This window comes from Salvia miltiorrhiza, chromosome 3 (genome assembly GCF_028751815.1).
Source record: "Salvia miltiorrhiza cultivar Shanhuang (shh) chromosome 3, IMPLAD_Smil_shh, whole genome shotgun sequence".
Taxonomy (NCBI): Eukaryota; Viridiplantae; Streptophyta; class Magnoliopsida; order Lamiales; family Lamiaceae; genus Salvia; species Salvia miltiorrhiza.
In genome coordinates, this window is record NC_080389.1 from 38,614,947 (window position 1) to 38,634,571 (window position 19,625).

The 19,625-nt window shown below is 39.7% G+C and overlaps 3 long non-coding RNA genes across 3 annotated transcripts; all 3 read left to right on the plus strand.

Annotated features, from left to right (window-relative positions):
* Positions 1-978: 978 nt before the first annotated feature.
* Positions 979-4,581, plus strand: LOC131016633 (uncharacterized). Its single transcript, XR_009099147.1, has 3 exons — positions 979-1,694; positions 3,820-3,882; positions 4,395-4,581. It is a non-coding gene; the product is annotated as an uncharacterized LOC131016633 (long non-coding RNA).
* A 6,732-nt stretch (positions 4,582-11,313) lies between these two features.
* On the plus strand, positions 11,314-15,506 carry LOC131016632 (uncharacterized). The gene is made up of 3 exons (XR_009099146.1): positions 11,314-12,540; positions 14,666-14,728; positions 15,245-15,506. It is a non-coding gene; the product is annotated as an uncharacterized LOC131016632 (long non-coding RNA).
* Positions 15,507-15,613: 107 nt separating this feature from the next.
* LOC131016638 (uncharacterized) lies at positions 15,614-18,312 on the plus strand. Its single transcript, XR_009099152.1, has 4 exons — positions 15,614-15,662; positions 15,742-15,770; positions 17,349-17,412; positions 18,001-18,312. It is a non-coding gene; the product is annotated as an uncharacterized LOC131016638 (long non-coding RNA).
* Positions 18,313-19,625: the final 1,313 nt, after the last annotated feature.

Sequence of the window (19,625 nt, forward strand, 5' to 3'; positions counted from 1 at the left end):
CACAGACTCATGTTTTGTTCATCATGTAATGCAATGTATCAAGTTAATATTTGTCCAATGTGTAACTCAAAAAGTGAAATCTGATTTACAAAAATCTATTACGACTTGGAGCCCAAGCTTAGCATCCAAACAATCTACTGGGTAAATAGCTTAGCATCCAAACAATCTATTGGGTAAACAGATAATTTGATGGTGAATACTAAATACTACTCCCTCCTCCGTCCAAAGATTATGGCACAATTACTATATCGGGCGTCCGCCAAGATTATGTTACTTTCCTTTTATGGCAATGGTCCCACCATTTACTTTTATATTTTATCATTACAAACACTCTTTATTTACAAAAAACCCACCTTAAATTCAATCTCAACCACACATCTCATAAAAGTGGTGGGACCCTTCCCCCACTACATCAAAATCATCATTAATTTTATTAAATGTCGTGCCCAAACAATTTGTCATAATCTTAGCGGACGGAGGGAGTAAGATCTAGAACTTGGATCCCAAATTTGACTAGATGCTTAGCCTCCAAGTTTTGCTCCTATAAATATTAATGTTGTCTCACCCCTACCTTTCAAACTTCCATAAGCTATTTCACAAACACATCCCCATTTGAATTTCTTCTTCTACATCGGCTTGACGCGCTGCCGAAAAGAGGTTTGTGATTTACCTGTAGTTGGCCGTTGGGCTAGGGGCGGCTTTGGCATATGCTGCTTCAACGGAGGTGCCGAGGCCGAAAGTGTAGTAGGGTGGCGCAGGCTACTGTCGAGGAGATTCTGAATTGAAGCGGGACGAGCAACGAGCGACGGGAAACAGAGAGAGGTTGCAGGCGAGACAGAGAGCGAGAGCGAGAGCGTGAGAAAAAGAAGGAAATGAGTGTTTTAGAGTTGAGTAAAGAAACGATGACGAAAACAGGAAAAGATGAGAAAGGAGAAGCAACGACACAGTGTCTGTAGTGACCCGCTCTTTTATATATTTTAAATCCAGTAATGAGTGTTTATTTTTGTTCATCAGTGAATGAAAACGGTTTTTATCCTAATATGAATTCAGCTTATGATCCTGAATTTATATTGTTAAAGCAGTTAATGATATTATTTCAGAGTTATAACTGACTTAGCAAAGTCACGTTATTTATTTAAGCGAGATGAAATTTGATTTTATTTTTACTCAGATCGTGAATTATTTCCGACTCAGGAAGTTAATTAAATCTGCGGATTTAATTTAGATATCAGAACAACGAACGAATTAAATCTACGGATTTAATTTAGATTCATTTTATAATTTATCGGTTTTAGTGAGAAATCACATGTCGAAATACGAGATTTATTTAAATAAACAGTATCAAGCATATACGAGCACACGATCCATCTTACAGTTACAGAATCACCGAGACAGAGAAAATACATCAATAATTCTCCTCTACATTTTTTTTTCCTTTCTTTTTCTTCTCTTTTTCTTTCCATTAATTTTGTTCCCCACTCCATCAACTCCACTACCCTATGCTCCCCACCATCTCCACTACCTTTGCTCCCCATCAACTCCAACACTTCACCCATTCCTTCCATTTCGCACCAGCAATCACAAAGAGAAGGAAGACTTGGCTTAACTACTTTGCCAAGATTTCAAGCTGCTCCAGTCCAGTAGTACCCCAACACTCGAAGCTAGAGTTTATTGGGTGAAAAACCGTGCATGAGGTAAGGCAGCGAATCTGCCATAAGCACACTGCTCCGGCAGTGTTTTGCAAGGCGATTCCAGCCATCCAAACGGTTCCCAAAAATTCCCAAATTAATTGTGTATCATCTTTCATACATTTTCTATATTTTGGTAAAATTTCAGAATATTTAGAGCTCGCATGATTTATTTATGAATTTGTAAACATCACTGCCCATCTGGAATACATTTTTGGTAAACAATCTTTGGGAGATCATAAGTAAAGTTTCACTCGGTGAAAACCTTTGAAACTTGAATATGTCACTCTAGACTCCCGTATCTTTCTTTTGACATCGGCCTCACCATTTTTGAGTAAGGGAAACAACCGGTATAAATTCTTGAAATCTAGTTCTTATTCCATGTACCATCCAGTAGATTTTACAAACCTACGACTTTGAGGTGGAAAAGGCCGACTTAAATATTTGATTCTCAAGCCTATCTTTCTACTGAATATTCACTGACATGTTGGGAACTTACTTGTTCAGTTTTAGAATTTTTGGTGAAGCTTAAAGTGGTTTTTCCGATTTATGTTCTGAATCTGCCAAACTTGAACTCTTTTTGTGCACTGAACTTTAGATAGTCATATCTTCTAAACCATGAAGGTTCTTAGAGTAAATCCAACTGGAGAGTGTTATGATCTCTTCCCTAGTTTCCAGATTGACCTTTGGGGTTCCCAGTGGAGTTTTGTAAAGGGAGATATGAATTTTTAAAGAAAGCCCACTGACTTGGTTGTAATCTGGAAATATGAAATTTACAGATTTTTGCTTGTTAAATACCCATCTTTGAGAGGGCATATCTTGCTCGTTTGAATTGTTTTTCATTCGATTCAAATTGGAGAATGATCCTTGAAATGTCTAGTTTCCAGAATGTCTTTTGGAGCCTCATTTGGAGATCCGAGGTAGATTTGGTGTCTGTTGTAAAACAACCCCTTAAGAGCTCAAGTTGTTGAATTATTTTCTATGTATCAAAGTTTATTTTAAAGGATGTTTCGTGAAAGATTTAGTATATGTGCGTAACAAGTTTGGGACTATTTATTTTAAATGAGATCCGTTCTTTATTTAAATTAGGATGGACTTTTAATGAATGTTTTTGGGATTAAACTATTATTTCTTGATTTATATAAATTATTTTTAAGGACTTATAAATATGAATTTCGTAGGCCTACTGACCTACTGTGATCGACGGTTTGTCGATGTCTAACAGCTTTGAAAATTTTATAGCAAGTCCCTACATGAGTCTTGAGTACCCTGGTAAAATTTCAAGCCATTCCAACTTCGTATGATACTTCTTTAAAATGTAAAACCTAAACTGCACATTACTACTGAGAATTTCAGAGAACAGAGAAAAGAGTCATTTATTTCAGTAGCTTCCTGGGTGATCTAGCTTTCCAAATTTTTATGGTATTAACCTTATTGTGTTATTTAGATATCCACCAAAGTTGAGCCCAGTTTGACAACGTTTACTATTTTTCAAAAATACAAGTTTTCGATTGTTCAAAACTGCCGAACATGGTAGATCGTGGTAAAAACGTCATATCTCTCAAACCACTTGGAGTTTTCGACTCTATTTTTTTTATATGAAACTAGACTCGAAGATCTTTCTTTCGGTATGAGTCTCGAGTCCAGGAGATGTCGGAGTCAGAACAGATTAAATTTTGAAGTTGAGTCAGTGTAAAAGCAGAGCATGTTTTGATGATGTTTGATTGTGATTCTTATGTGCCTTATGTTGAGCCTTTTTATTTTATTTTTTTTTTTAATTTTATAACATTACTTGTTCTTATTTATTAAGCCCGATTAATTATGAGATTATAAAGCGAATAAGTTGAAGTATTTATTTTCTATTGACTACGAGGAGCGGGGTTTATTTAATTGACGGATTAGAACACCCCGAAGAGAACGGATTAATTTTTGTTAATTATCCGGCTTCATGAGACGAGACTTAGCTTTTGTTTAAATCCGATAGCCTGGATTAACAATAGAAATTCCCTGATTATTATCTCAGAATAATAGTTCATGCATACGAGATTCATGCATAGTTTAATTACGCATTCTCATTTAATTGAGAATTTTCCCTCGATTTAAAGTCTTACGTTATTTTCTCGGATTAAAGGTCGAGCGCAAGAATAAGAGCTCGTCAAGGAGTCACTAATATGTAGCAAAGCTTTGCTATCAGGTGGGTTACTTTCATATATATATCAAATGAGTTTAATGTTATGTTTGAACAGTTATTTCATTGCAAAATCATTGAACTGAAAATTATTTCAACTGTTGTCTTGCCATAAATGTTTCAATGTTTGGTATGATATCTATCTGATGTGGCTTTGCCAGTTATGTAATCGAATTCGGGTCCTGAGCAGTTGATAGCTATCCTGCCAGGGCTAGTGTACACCAGTGACCGTGAGTCATCTAGCGGGTTGGCCGGTCAAGTGACCGTGAGAGGTGGCCACCTCTCCGGCACAAAGTTCCAGATATGATAGATTACAAGAGAACTTAGTCTGCAGACGAACTTTAAGAATCACAAATGAATTTAGTAAGCTTGGGCCTTTTAGCGAAAAACTCCCTTGCTGTACTGTTTATGATGGCATGACAATTTACAATTTTACGAAGCATGTTATATTTCATAGTAGGCATATGTGCCCACTGAGTACTTTTGTACTCAGCCCTGCATGTATTTTAAATGTGCAGGTTGAGCAGCTGCCGATGGTGATGAAGTGACGAGCGGGACTCTTTTGTCTTATTATGTATTAATGAACTCTAGGGTTACATGTCTTCATACATGTAATCAGAACCTTATTCCGCTGCGTACTCAGAAGTTTTATGTTATTTTGGATAAGTCGGAGTTATCCGAACTTGTTAGTTATTTGAGTCTATACGACAAAAAAACTCTGTTATATTATAGATATCTATGTTGTTAACAATGATGAAATACGATCCTTTCTTGTTTGATTATTCCCCTTTCTACCCCGCTTCTAATCTCCCTCCATTAGCCACGATTTCCCGGCTTAATTATCCTTAATTAGGACCGGTCGTGACAGAGTGGTATCAGAGCAGTTCATTTGCTCTGAACCCTAGAGTTAGCCCATTTTTCTAGTATGATCACTAGTATATATGAGTCAGTCAACCAAAGCTCATCACTTCATCACATCGTCATGCTCAGCAAGATAGAATGTGGTAATGATTTTAAAATATTGAGAAGTTCACGTTTTATATGAATGTACTGATGCTTACATTCAAGTTTTATACTTTATTGATTGATTAGATATCTCAATGAACTTAGATGCGTTAAGAATGCATGATCACTGTTACGAGCAGAACAATAGAAGCTAGAAACTCAGTTATATTTCACTATAGCCATGGTGAAGAGCTAAGAAAGAGGAAGAGAATCCAATGAAAGCAGTGCAAGCAGAGTGCCACGCACGAATCACTGAAGCAGGCATAGTTCTTTATTCAGGTTGTTCACGCGTGACAGAACACCGAATCGACTATTGCCTTATTTGATGATAGATCACGTGAGTCATTGCTCGTAGCGACGAGTGTGACTTATCTAATCAGCTAGCTATCGCATAATGAGCTAAGACTCATTACTAACTCTCGATTATCACCAGTTATGGCATGAAGAGAACCTTCATGATTTATGTTTGAACTTCAGAGTCGGATTCATATGCAGTTATAACACTTTGTGTATGATGTTATAGCATCGCGATTAGAACTGCCAGCTTACAGTTTCAGATATTCAGAACCTTTATGATTACAATTACCTATTATATTACACGTGAGCATGATTTAGAATCCCTATTGATTACGATCACCTGCTACAAATCGAAAGGAGGATAGGTGCCATGGGTAACTAGAAGTTACCAACCATTATGATTGACTAGAAAAATCTATACAAGTGCGTAAGACGGGAGGAGTTCCTGAAGATGGTTTGGAGTTTAACAAGAGCTAGAAATATCGACAATGGTTCGATGTTAAAGTTAAGAGATTGAGATTATGATGAGAGACTAAGCAGGTTAAGTATGCATACCTTAGTCGATCAGAGACATTCCCCAGTTAGAACATTTTAGACTAAACATTCACTTTAGTAGCCAGAATGCAAGCATTGACTAAGGTCATTCCATGACTTAGAATTACACATGGGGACACATATCCTATAAAGGTACTCAGATGAGCAAAAGCTATTTCCTTATTGAATGCGTGATGATTCAGAAGGTCTTTTGCAATAACACGGAAGAGTGCTTCAAATTATATGGTTGCATTTCAAGAGCTATGTGAAGGAACACTAAGTACTAGAAGTACTACAGTAAGATCATATAGAGGAACATTGTTGAGTAAGGTCGAGCCTACCTTATTTCACCTATAGAAGATGTTAAGGATTGCATTAAACTAGGAGGCAGACTCCAAGTTTGAGAAGCTCTAGAATATTCTCAAGGACATGTTCAAGATATTAAGAAGAAAGTAGTGATTTTAGACCAAATATACCTTTTGCAGCCAAGGAATAAGAGTTTCCAAGTTCGGAAAAGTATTTCCGAGTGAGAGAGAAGTAGTTATGTCGGACCTGGCCAGTCCACATGGCCAAAATCTCAGTAGTCGTCATATATGGGTCTTTAAACCTATATATTTTAAACCTTCATCTGAAAAGCCAAACGGGTTCAGACTATTAGGTCATTTCGTTTCGACCTTTCAGTCAATTCATTTCTACCCTATGGTTATTCATTTTCAATTATTTGGCAAATTATTGAAACACTTTGCCTAATTGCCATTTGTGATTTGAATCATTGCGATATACTAGCTATTGGTAGATTTTCTGTGACCCAAGGACAAGCAGATACTCATCAGATTAAATCAGTCAAACACGTATGCTTCAATCCAAGGGTCAAGCACGTAATGCATACAGACATTCTCTTGTGCATTTAGTAGGACGTTATTTGTGTATTTCAAAAACGATGATCATTTCGATGCTTTTGTATGCCCCTATGTTGGCTTAGTTATTTTGATAAGTATTAGTACGAAAATGATGGTTCATAGGGCATTTCGGAACTGAGCTCTTTCATGATGACCTTGCTAGATAGCTAGTTCATCGTGTATAATGCTTGGATAGATCACCAGATCTATATTCAATTGTTGATGAAATAGTCCTCATTGATACTAATTTCCCATGTCTATGTAGCGACCCTATCAGTCTTTTGCGGCAAGTCACTTCCGCTATGTTATTTATATACTTTCATGAGGAAGAGTATGAGCGAGATTTGAGAATCAAGAAAACAATTTACAGAATCGATGATATGCATCTGTGTATTACATTGGTGACTATATGTCGACTCATCGGAATGCCAACAAAGTAAAGGCGTCCGAGAGAAGTTGGATAGAACAATAGTATGCCTTGTGTTGTTGCATTAACAACTTGTGTTTTGACCTAATAGAATGCCACCAAAACGAGGACGACCAAGAGGAGGGGGCAGGATTCCCCGAAATGAAAGAAGAGACCCAGAAACAGGGCCAGAACCAGAAACCGAAATAGTTCAACCACCTGTTCAGCCAAAACGATCGATTGAAGAATTATTCTTGCGACAGAACCCACCTACCTTCAACGGGACAGGAGACCCGGCAGAAGCTGAAACTTGGGTTCGCGCTATTGAAGCGCATTTTCAACTTCCTGCGTTGCACCGACCAAGAGCGTCTGACTTGTATGTCCTTTCAGTTGACTGGGTCAGCTGATTTCTGGTGGGAAGCAAGGATGAAAACGATGACAGCAGAGCAGTTAGAAAACCTGACTTGGGAACAATTCAAAGCCGGTATATATGACAAGTATATACCCAAGAGCTACCGCAAGAAAAAGGAGGCTGAATTTTACAATCTGAAACAAGGGAAGATGTCGGTAACTCAATACGACAGAATGTTCTGCGATATGTCTAGATATGCGCCGGAACAAGTTGACACATATAAAAGATGGCTGAAAAGTTTTGTGCCGGTCTGAGGCACGAAATTAGGATGGCTTTGGCAAGCCACGGAGGATTGTCTTACACTGAGTCGCTCAGCCGAGCGTTAGACATTGAGGCAGCCATGCCTGGAGAAAGACTTGCAATTGTACCTGCGCCAGCACCTCCACAGGATCAAAGTCATAATCAGAATTTAAAGGGAAAAGGAGATGGGACAACAGTAAACCGAACCAAGGCGAGAAGAGGCCATGGCAGGGACGGGTCTTCCAGTCACAGGGCTATGGAGGCCAGAGTGCACCGAAACAGATGGGAAATAACCAACAGAGAGCCCCACATTGCCCCAAATGTAACGAAAATCATGTGGGAATCTGTAAGGCCGGCAGTGATAGTTGCTATATCTGTAACCAGAAGGGGCACTATGCAAACCGGTGCCCGAATAAGCAAACATGGAACGGGTTCAAGACCAAACCCACCTATCCAGGCTCCACCTCTGCGAGCAATTCAAGCTCTGCCCCAACCATGCCCAAGGCAGCAACCACAGTATCAGCAGCCACAGCAGCACCAACAGCTACCGTACCAACCACAACCTCAACAACCGTATCAGCAACAGGCCCGCCAACAACAGCAGCGACAACAGAAACAACATGAAAAGCCTCGTCGTGCTAAAGCCTATGCTATGAGGCAGAAGCAGCCCGAGAACAACCAGGGAAACCTGGCAGGTATGGGCATGCTACTTAATACCCATGTCGTACTTCTGTTTGATACGGGCGCATCGCATACTTTCATTTCAAGTACATGTGTCGACACCTTAAAACTTAAAATGGAAAGAGCTGACCAGGAGTTGAGTATATCATCACCTATAGGAGGGATGACGATAGTCAAACATGTGTGCTTGAACTTAGAATTGAACATAGGATCACTCAAGATGGTGGTGCACAACTCATATGTTATACCGATGAGAGACGTGGACATAATTCTAGGAATGGACTGGCTGGCTGAAAATTACGCCACCATCCTATGTAATGAAAGACGGATATCATTTCGACCCCAGGAAGGGAGCCGTCACATTTCCACGGAATTAGCATGGGAAGAAGAAAGATGATCACCTCCGCTCTACAAGCAACGAGAATGATGAAGAAGGGATACCCAGCTTACCTCGTATACTTGCACGGAGAACCGGGAACTGAAAGGAGCATAGAAGATGTAGCAATTGTACGGGATTTTTCAGATGTATTTCCAGAGATTCTACCAGGGCCACCACCGGACAGACCAATTGAGTTTACCATTGATTTGGAGCCCGAGGCAGCTCCCATTTCGAAGGCACCATACCGAATGGCTCCTAAAGAGTTGGAAGAACTCAAGATACAACTGCAAGAACTTTTGGAACTTGGATTCATTAGGCCAAGTGTATCACCTTGGGGTGCACCCGTACTTTTCGTGAAGAAAAAGGATGGCACATTGCGAATGTGCATAGACTATAGGGAACTGAACAAAGTGACACTGAAGAACAAATATCCTTTACCAAGGATAGATGACCTTTTCGACCAGCTCAAGGGAGTAAGCGTGTTCTCGAAGATTGATTTGCGGTCTGGTTATCACCAGCTGAAAGATTCGACCAGAAGACGTACCTAAGACGGCATTTCGAACTAGGTATGGCCACTATGAATTTGTAGTTGTGCCATTCGGGACTAACTAATGCGCCATCCTGTATTCATGGACCTCATGAATCGAGTGTTTCATCCGTACTTAGATAAATTTGTCTTGGTGTTTATAGATGACATCCTGATCTACTCGAAGAACGAGAAAGACCATGAGGAACATCTGAGAATTGTTCTAGAAACGTTGAGGACGGAGCGCCTTTATGCCAAATTCAGCAAGTGCGAGTTTTGACTCAGCGAAGTCACGTTTTTAGGACATATTGTGTCATCAGAAGGGATTAAAGTGGACCCTGAAAAAGTGCAAGCAGGTGCGCGAATGGAGATCGCCTACTAACCCTAATTGAGATAAGAAGTTTCTTAGGATTGGCAGGTTACTATCGGAGGTTTATGGAAGGATTTTCCAAAATTGCAAGGCCAATGACGCAACTACTCAGGAAGGGAATAAAATTTTCTTGGACAGAGGAGTGCGAGAAGAGCTTCCAAGAACTCAAGGAAAAGTTGACTACGGCACCAGTGTTAGCCGTCCCAACAGCTGATAAGGAATACTGTGATCTACACAGACGAGTCCAAAAATGGACTTGGTTGCTGTACTAATGCAAGAAGGAAGAGTGATAGCATATGCGTCACGATAGCTTAGGCCACATGAACTGAATTACCCGACTCATGATCTGGAGTTAGCTGCAGTGGTGCATGCGCTGAAGATTTGGAGACACCACCTATATGGAGTTAGGTGTGAGAATATTCACAGACCACAAAAGTCTGAAGTACTTTTTTCGAGCAAAAGGACCTTAATATGAGACAAAGGAGATGGCTCGAACTAGTGAAAGATTATGACTGTGGTATTAACTACCACCCAGGGTAAGGCCAACGTAGTGGCTGATGCATTGAGTCGTAAGACTCAATCTAAATTGGGAGCTCTCATCACTCGAGAGACGGTGCTCATAAGGAAATTTAGCAAAATGAGCATAGAAGTGGTTAAACCACCAGGGACGATAGCAAGCGTTGTGGCAACGGTACCTAACTTGAGGAAGACGATCGTAGAAGCACAAAGAAAAGACGGGAAGATGGAAAAACTACGGGAAACAGTAAGGAAAGGAGGCGTCAAGAATTATCAAGAAGCATCAGATAATGCTATCCTCTTTGAGGGAAGGATATGCATCCCCCACGATGATGAGCTTAAGGATAAAATCATGAGTGAGGCTCACGATACCCTTATACTGCCCACCCAGGGAGTACTAAGATGTATCAGGACCTAAAGAAACACTTTTAGTGGGAAGGCATGAAGAGAGACATAGCGTCATTTGTGGAGAAATGCCTGGCATGCCAACAGGTGAAGGCCTTACACCAAAGGCCATATGGAAAACTACAATCGTTGGAAATTCCAGAATGGAAGTGGGAGCACATCGCAATGGATTTTGTGACCAGTTTGCCCAAAACAAAGAGAGGAAACACTGCTATTTGGGTAATAGTGGATCGACTCACAAAATGTGCTCATTTTATACCAATACCGATCACACACGGGTCAGACAAGCTAGCTCAGTTGTATGTTCGAGAGATTGTACGCTTATACGGTGTACCCGTGTCAATCACTTCAGACCGAGACTCAAAATTTACTTCTAGATTTTGGATGAGCTTACAAAAGGAGTTAGGCACGAGGCTAAATTTCAGCACCGCCTTCCACCCGCAGACAGATGGGCAGTCTGAAAGGACAATTCAGACCCTCGAAGATATGTTGAGAACAGTGGTGTTAGACAGGGGTGGAAGTTGGGAAACAGTGCTGCCATTGATTGAATTTGCCTATAATAACAGTTACCAGGCGACTATCGATATGGCACCATATGAGGCATTATATGGAAGAAAATGTAGATCACCGCTTTATTGGGATGAAGTGGGTGAGAGAAAAGTTTTAGGACCAGACATAGTCAATGAGATGGTTGAGATAGTCCGCCAGATCAGAGGGCGAATAAAGGAGGCACAAGATAGACAGAAATCTTACGCTGATGCACGTCGAACTGAGTTACATTTTGAAATAGGAGACAAGGTCTTCCTAAAGGTATCTCCTACCAAGGGGATAACTAGGTTTGGTGTCAAGGGAAAACTTAGGCCCCGATTTGTAGGACCTTATGAGATTTTGGAGAGAATAGGCCCAGTAGCCTATAGGTTGGCGTTACCGCCAAGCTTTGGAAACGTTCACAATGTTTTCCACGTATCACAACTCAGAAAATACGTTTTCGATCCAAAGCACATAATCCACCAAGAAGAGATCATCATTTGCCCAGACTTGAGCTATGAAGAGAGACCAGAGGTCATTCTAGATCGAAAAGTACAACAACTCAGGAATAAGGCAATCACATCAGTGAAAGTCTTATGGAGACACCACGGACAAGAGGAAGCCACGTGGGAGCTTGAAGACAAAATGAAGGAGAAATACCCCGAACTGTTTTAGAAGAAATATGCAAATTTCGGGACGAAATTTTTGTTAAGAGGGGTAGTATGTAGTGACCCGCTCTTTTATATATTTTAAATCCAGTAATGAGTGTTTATTTTTGTTCATCAGTGAATGAAAACGGTTTTTATCCTAATATGAATTCAGCTTATGATCCTGAATTTATATTGTTAAAGCAGTTAATGATATTATTTCAGAGTTATAACTGACTTAGCAAAGTCACGTTATTTATTTAAGCGAGATGAAATTTGATTTTATTTTTACTCAGATCGTGAATTATTTCCGACTCAGGAAGTTAATTAAATCTGCGGATTTAATTTAGATATCAGAACAACGAACGAATTAAATCTACGGATTTAATTTAGATTCATTTTATAATTTATCGGTTTTAGTGAGAAATCACATGTCGAAATACGAGATTTATTTAAATAAACAGTATCAAGCATATACGAGCACACGATCCATCTTACAGTTACAGAATCACCGAGACAGAGAAAATACATCAATAATTCTCCTCTACATTTTTTTTTCCTTTCTTTTTCTTCTCTTTTTCTTTCCATTAATTTTGTTCCCCACTCCATCAACTCCACTACCCTATGCTCCCCACCATCTCCACTACCTTTGCTCCCCATCAACTCCAACACTTCACCCATTCCTTCCATTTCGCACCAGCAATCACAAAGAGAAGGAAGACTTGGCTTAACTACTTTGCCAAGATTTCAAGCTGCTCCAGTCCAGTAGTACCCCAACACTCGAAGCTAGAGTTTATTGGGTGAAAAACCGTGCATGAGGTAAGGCAGCGAATCTGCCATAAGCACACTGCTCCGGCAGTGTTTTGCAAGGCGATTCCAGCCATCCAAACGGTTCCCAAAAATTCCCAAATTAATTGTGTATCATCTTTCATACATTTTATATATTTTGGTAAAATTTCAGAATATTTAGAGCTCGCATGATTTATTTATGAATTTGTAAACATCACTGCCCATCTGGAATACATTTTTGGTAAACAATCTTTGGGAGATCATAAGTAAAGTTTCACTCGGTGAAAACCTTTGAAACTTGAATATGTCACTCTAGACTCCCGTATCTTTCTTTTGACATCGGCCTCACCATTTTTGAGTAAGGGAAACAACCGGTATAAATTCTTGAAATCTAGTTCTTATTCCATGTACCATCCAGTAGATTTTACAAACCTACGACTTTGAGGTGGAAAAGGCCGACTTAAATATTTGATTCTCAAGCCTATCTTTCTACTGAATATTCACTGACATGTTGGGAACTTACTTGTTCAGTTTTAGAATTTTTGGTGAAGCTTAAAGTGGTTTTTCCGATTTATGTTCTGAATCTGCCAAACTTGAACTCTTTTTGTGCACTGAACTTTAGATAGTCATATCTTCTAAACCATGAAGGTTCTTAGAGTAAATCCAACTGGAGAGTGTTATGATCTCTTCCCTAGTTTCCAGATTGACCTTTGGGGTTCCCAGTGGAGTTTTGTAAAGGGAGATATGAATTTTTAAAGAAAGCCCACTGACTTGGTTGTAATCTGGAAATATGAAATTTACAGATTTTTGCTTGTTAAATACCCATCTTTGAGAGGGCATATCTTGCTCGTTTGAATTGTTTTTCATTCGATTCAAATTGGAGAATGATCCTTGAAATGTCTAGTTTCCAGAATGTCTTTTGGAGCCTCATTTGGAGATCCGAGGTAGATTTGGTGTCTGTTGTAAAACAACCCCTTAAGAGCTCAAGTTGTTGAATTATTTTCTATGTATCAAAGTTTATTTTAAAGGATGTTTCGTGAAAGATTTAGTATATGTGCGTAACAAGTTTGGGACTATTTATTTTAAATGAGATCCGTTCTTTATTTAAATTAGGATGGACTTTTAATGAATGTTTTTGGGATTAAACTATTATTTCTTGATTTATATAAATTATTTTTAAGGACTTATAAATATGAATTTCGTAGGCCTACTGACCTACTGTGATCGACGGTTTGTCGATGTCTAACAGCTTTGAAAATTTTATAGCAAGTCCCTACATGAGTCTTGAGTACCCTGGTAAAATTTCAAGCCATTCCAACTTCGTATGATACTTCTTCAAAATGTAAACCCTAAACTGCACATTACTACTGAGAATTTCAGAGAACAGAGAAAAGAGTCATTTATTTCAGTAGCTTCCTGGGTGATCTAGCTTTCCAAATTTTTATGGTATTAACCTTATTGTGTTATTTAGATATCCACCAAAGTTGAGCCCAGTTTGACAACGTTTACTATTTTTCAAAAATACAAGTTTTCGATTGTTCAAAACTGCCGAACATGGTAGATCGTGGTAAAAACGTCATATCTCTCAAACCACTTGGAGTTTTCGACTCTATTTTTTTTATATGAAACTAGACTCGAAGATCTTTCTTTCGGTATGAGTCTCGAGTCCAGGAGATGTCTGAGTCAGAACAGATTAAATTTTGAAGTTGAGTCAGTGTAAAAGCAGAGCATGTTTTGATGATGTTTGATTGTGATTCTTATGTGCCTTATGTTGAGCCTTTTTATTTTATTTTTTTTTTTAATTTTATAACATTACTTGTTCTTATTTATTAAGCCCGATTAATTATGAGATTATAAAGCGAATAAGTTGAAGTATTTATTTTCTATTGACTACGAGGAGCGGGGTTTATTTAATTGACGGATTAGAACACCCCGAAGAGAACGGATTAATTTTTGTTAATTATCCGGCTTCATGAGACGAGACTTAGCTTTTGTTTAAATCCGATAGCCTGGATTAACAATAGAAATTCCCTGATTATTATCTCAGAATAATAGTTCATGCATACGAGATTCATGCATAGTTTAATTACGCATTCTCATTTAATTGAGAATTTTCCCTCGATTTAAAGTCTTACGTTATTTTCTCGGATTAAAGGTCGAGCGCAAGAATAAGAGCTCGTCAAGGAGTCACTAATATGTAGCAAAGCTTTGCTATCAGGTGGGTTACTTTCATATATATATCAAATGAGTTTAATGTTATGTTTGAACAGTTATTTCATTGCAAAATCATTGAACTGAAAATTATTTCAAATGTTGTCTTGCCATAAATGTTTCAATGTTTGGTATGATATCTATCTGATGTGGCTTTGCCAGTTATTATGCAATCGAATTCGGGTCCTGAGCAGTTGATAGCTATCCTGCCAGGGCTAGTGTACACCAGTGACCGTGAGTCATCTAGCGGGTTGGCCGGTCAAGTGTCCGTGAGAGGTGGCCACCTCTCCGGCACACAGTTCCAGATATGATAGATTACAAGAGAACTTAGTCTGCAGACGAACTTTAAGAATCACAAATGAATTTAGTAAGCTTGGGCTTTTTAGCGAAAAACTCCCTTGCTGTACTGTTTATGATGGCATGACAATTTACAACTTTACGAAGCATGTTATATTTCATAGTAGGCATATGTGCCCACTGAGTACTTTTGTACTCAGCCCTGCATATATTTCTAAATGTGCAGGTTGAGCAACTGCCGATGGTGATGAAGTGACGAGCGGGACTCTTTTGTCTTATTATGTATTAATGAACTTTAGGGTTACATGTCTTCATACATGTAATCAGAACCTTATTCCGCTGCGTACTCAGAAGTTTTATGTTATTTTGGATAAGTCGGAGTTATCCGAACTTGTTAGTTATTTGAGTCTATACGACAAAAACTCTGTTATATTATAGATATCCATGTTGTTAACAATGATGAAATACGATCCTTTCTTGTTTGATTATTCCCCTTTCTACCCCGCTTCTAATCTCCCTCCATTAGCCACGATTTCCCGGCTTAATTATCCTTAATTAGGACCGGTCGTGACAAAAACCTATTCCACTATCTCACCTCACCCATTCCCACCTCTGCTGCAAGTTTCACCCCAACACATTATAAGGTAATAGAGTGAAGATTATTCATCTCATTCAATTCTTCTTCACAATAATTCTAACTTATGTGATATATCAATTCTGCAGAGACAAGCAACATTCACCACCAATCCAAGGTTTTCCCCTATTTCACTTTTACAGAGAACCAACAATCACCAATACGTTTACACATGTATTTTGAAACTGAAATTACATGAAGGATTAATTTACATGAATGAATGTTTGTGTACAATTTACAATTGATCATTTACAGTATTTGATTTATGCTCAAATCCTATTTGCCAAGTGTTCGACTGAACTGTGGCTTGAACCCTGCTGTGTGTGTGAGTCGAGGTCAGGGGACGGCAGCCGCGGTGGCTGCCGATGGTCAACGGAAGGCAGCGGAGCCTTGGCTCTGTTCTGCTAGAAAGGGGAAAGAGGAGAGGGTTTCAGCTTTTAATTAAAATGAAGAAGATGAGGAAAATAAAAAGGAAAAGAGAACAGGGAGTTAGGGTTTACCGATTTCAGGTGAGGCGGAGGTGGCTCCGACTGAGAAGAAGGATCAGGCGGCGGCGCACCACGGTGGGACGTCTGCTGTCTTGTTTCCGGCGGCGGCGCGGCTTACGCCGAGTCCGTGCGCGTATGAGAGTGTAGAAAGGGATAGAGTCAGGGCGTGTAGAGAGAGAAATAGAAGAGATGGAGATGGAGATGGAGATGGCGGCCGTGTCGCCGGAGAGGAGAACCAGGCGGCGGCGCATCGTGGAAGGTGGCTGTCTGCCGCCTTGTTCCGGCTGTCTTGAGATAGAGAGATGAGCGATAGAGGCGAGAGGGATAGAGGAGAAGAGAGGGGGAGAGTTCAGGGAGAGATGAGAGGAGCCGACGCCGGCCTCCGTCCGGATGGCACCGCCATTGAACGGCGGCGGCGGCGGACAGATCGTCCGAGAGAGAGAGGGAGGGATGATAGCGCAGCTTTGTGTGTGTGTTTGAATGTGAAATGGTGTGTGTAGATAGGTTAAAGGATGAAGGATGGGATTGGGCCATTCTTTAATTAAAATTGAATTTGGGCTTTGATTTAAATGCTTGGGCCTAAAAAAAAATAATCTGATGGGCTTCTTTAATTAAACTGTTGGGCCATATGATTTAATTGTTTTATAAAATGTTTGGACCTTAATTATTTTGGGCTTATATCTATTTAAATTATTTGAGTCTTTATTTATTTAATTTAAATTGGACTTGATTAATTTATTTATATATGACCTTTAAATTAATTATTTCAATAGAGTTCTTTTATTTCAAGTATTTTTATAAGTGGTTTTAAAATAAAATATTTTGAGTTAAACTCTTATTTGATGAATTCCTTTCAAAAGGCTTATTAATATAGTTTATTTGAAAAGGATTAAATTGTTTTATGTATGAGAAAGCATGATCTATGATGATATGATTTGTCTATGTGATATTAAATGACAGAATATTTGACTTGATGACATGAATAGAACGAATTATGATTGATGCGCATGTTGATGTTCGAATAAACGGTTTCGAACCTAAATGTTAGTTATGTGATAAATGTTTTGAGTTTAAGGTTTTGAACGAGACAAGATTAATATGGATGCTAGAACCCTAAAATCATTAAAAAGGAGATAGTTTAGTTTAGAGACCTATCTTCCTTTCTTTCACGACTTCTTCTCGAACTTATCGATTCTTCGTCAATAAAGGTCCAGGCGGGAAGTGATAGCTAAAGAGGGAAGTAACTCTACGCTCGTTGTGGGAACGAATAAGGTGGGCTTTCTTAAAACACGTATATAGAGATCCCCTGCATACAGGCCTCTTATACGAAATGAAATGAATGACATGATATAACTGTGATATTTTAAAGGGTAAATGGTTCTTATTAAATGAAATGTTTATGGAAATGATTAAATGGTTCTTATGAAAGGAAAGGAAATGTTTATGAAATGATTGTCTGCCAAAAATGTTTATGTTTTATGTATGTATCCTATCTGTGTTGGTTCGCCAACTATAAAGGAAATCGAATTCGGACCCTACGCTAGACGAAGGTTTGCTAGTAAGGGTTAACGTGTACACTCATGGAGACTGTGTGTCGCTTGCGACCGGTCTTGGCGTCCGTGGAAGGAGGCCTCCTTCCCGGCGTGTAAAAGGAACAGATATGGATCATATAGACTGAAAATGGGATGCGCATCCAACTTTATGAAATGAAAGAAAATGTTTAGTAAGCACAGGTCCTTCAAGTAAAACCCTGTGTGTTACTGTTGGCAGTACAATAAATGATATAAAATGTGATGTTTCCGGCATATGTTCACTGAATATTTTTACTCAGCCCTGCATGTTGTTTTTCCTAATGTGCAGGTTGAGCAGGTGATGGAATGGAGTGGAGTTGAGCGGATGTACCTTTTGACATAAAATAATAATGTAACCTTGAGTATACATCTTCATATGTATAACTCACACGTATTTCCGCTGCAAGATACTCTGATTATGCTAATGTTTTATATTAAGTATGATACTCTTTTGTTGGGTAATCCACTTCGACGAGCCTTCCCAAACGAACGTCTTGTTTTTGTCCAAGTGATCAGTTATGATCCTAGTGTTATATAATAAATGTCTCTTTTCGTAAAATGTTTGATTGTTAAGTAAATGCCCCTTTCTTTCCCCGCTTCTTAATCCCCTTCCCGAGTCATAACCCCGGTTAAGCCATTCTTAGGGATTGCGGGCTTTTACAGTGGAACATGAAGCAGGGCAAGGAATTTTCTGTCACCAAATCAGACAGCAGACGAATTTACTTCAAACGCAAGCATTCAGATACGTGCCCCTTCAAGCTCCATGCATCGTCACAAGATGGAGCCATTTGGGGAGTGTATAAGTTCACCAATGAGCACTCATGCGACGGTGAGCTAGGGCGCGTAGCGCGAATAAAGGTCCCCCGCAAAAGTCATCGCAGCATATTTAGCACAGAAAATACACGACGACTGCGAGATCTTGAAGCCGAAGGCCATCCAGCTGGAGTTGCGACGTGAGTTTGGCGTACAGATCAAGTACGATGTTGCATTGCGAGCCCGTAATCGAGCGACTGAGATGGTTTATGGTCGACATGATCAGTCCTTCGAGATGCTGCCCAAGTACTTATACATGTTGAGACAATCCAATCCCGGTTCGATGGTGGAGTGAGAAGTTGACGATGATGGCCGATTCAAACACTTATTTGTTGCTCTTACAGCTTCGGCTACCCCTTTCATGTTCAGCTTACGGCCAGTGATTGTCGTTGACGGCACACACTTGAAGGGCAAGAATAGGGGTATTTTGTTTGTTGCAGTGACGAAGGACGACAACGAGAGTTTGTTCCCACTCGCGTATGGTGTTGGCCCGAAAGAGAACGATGAATCGTGGACTTATTTCATGTCACGCATTCGACGTGTTTATGGCCAAGCCAATCCACTTTTGATTGTCTCTGATCAACATATCTCCATTGCCAATGCTATCAGGAATGAGTTACCAAATGCCACCCACGGCCTATGCTACTACCATTTGCAAAATAACCTGAAGCATTACAGTAAGGCAGTGGTCGAGGTGTATCGACAAGCTGCATTTGCGTACGAGAAGTCCGACTTCACTAGGGCTATGAACGCCCTGAAGGTTATGAAGAGAGCCGCGTACGATAAACTAATGGGGATTGGGTCGGAAAAGTGGGCTCGTTCGATGTGTCCTATGCCTGTGCGACGCTACCGTTTTATGACATCAAATGCTGCTGAAGCTTTTAATTTCAGATTGTTGTGGGCAAGAAGACTTCCTATCTGCTCGATGTTAGAGGCAATCAGAATTGTTATTGAGAAATGGTTCAGCGAGCGACTAAGGGCTGCACAACAAATCGAGCAAGGCTTGACTGCTGAGGCCGGTAAAAGGGTAGCTATTGAAGTCCAAAAAAGTCATCGATACACTGCACAAAGGTTGAGTGGCATGAAGTATAAGGTGCAAAC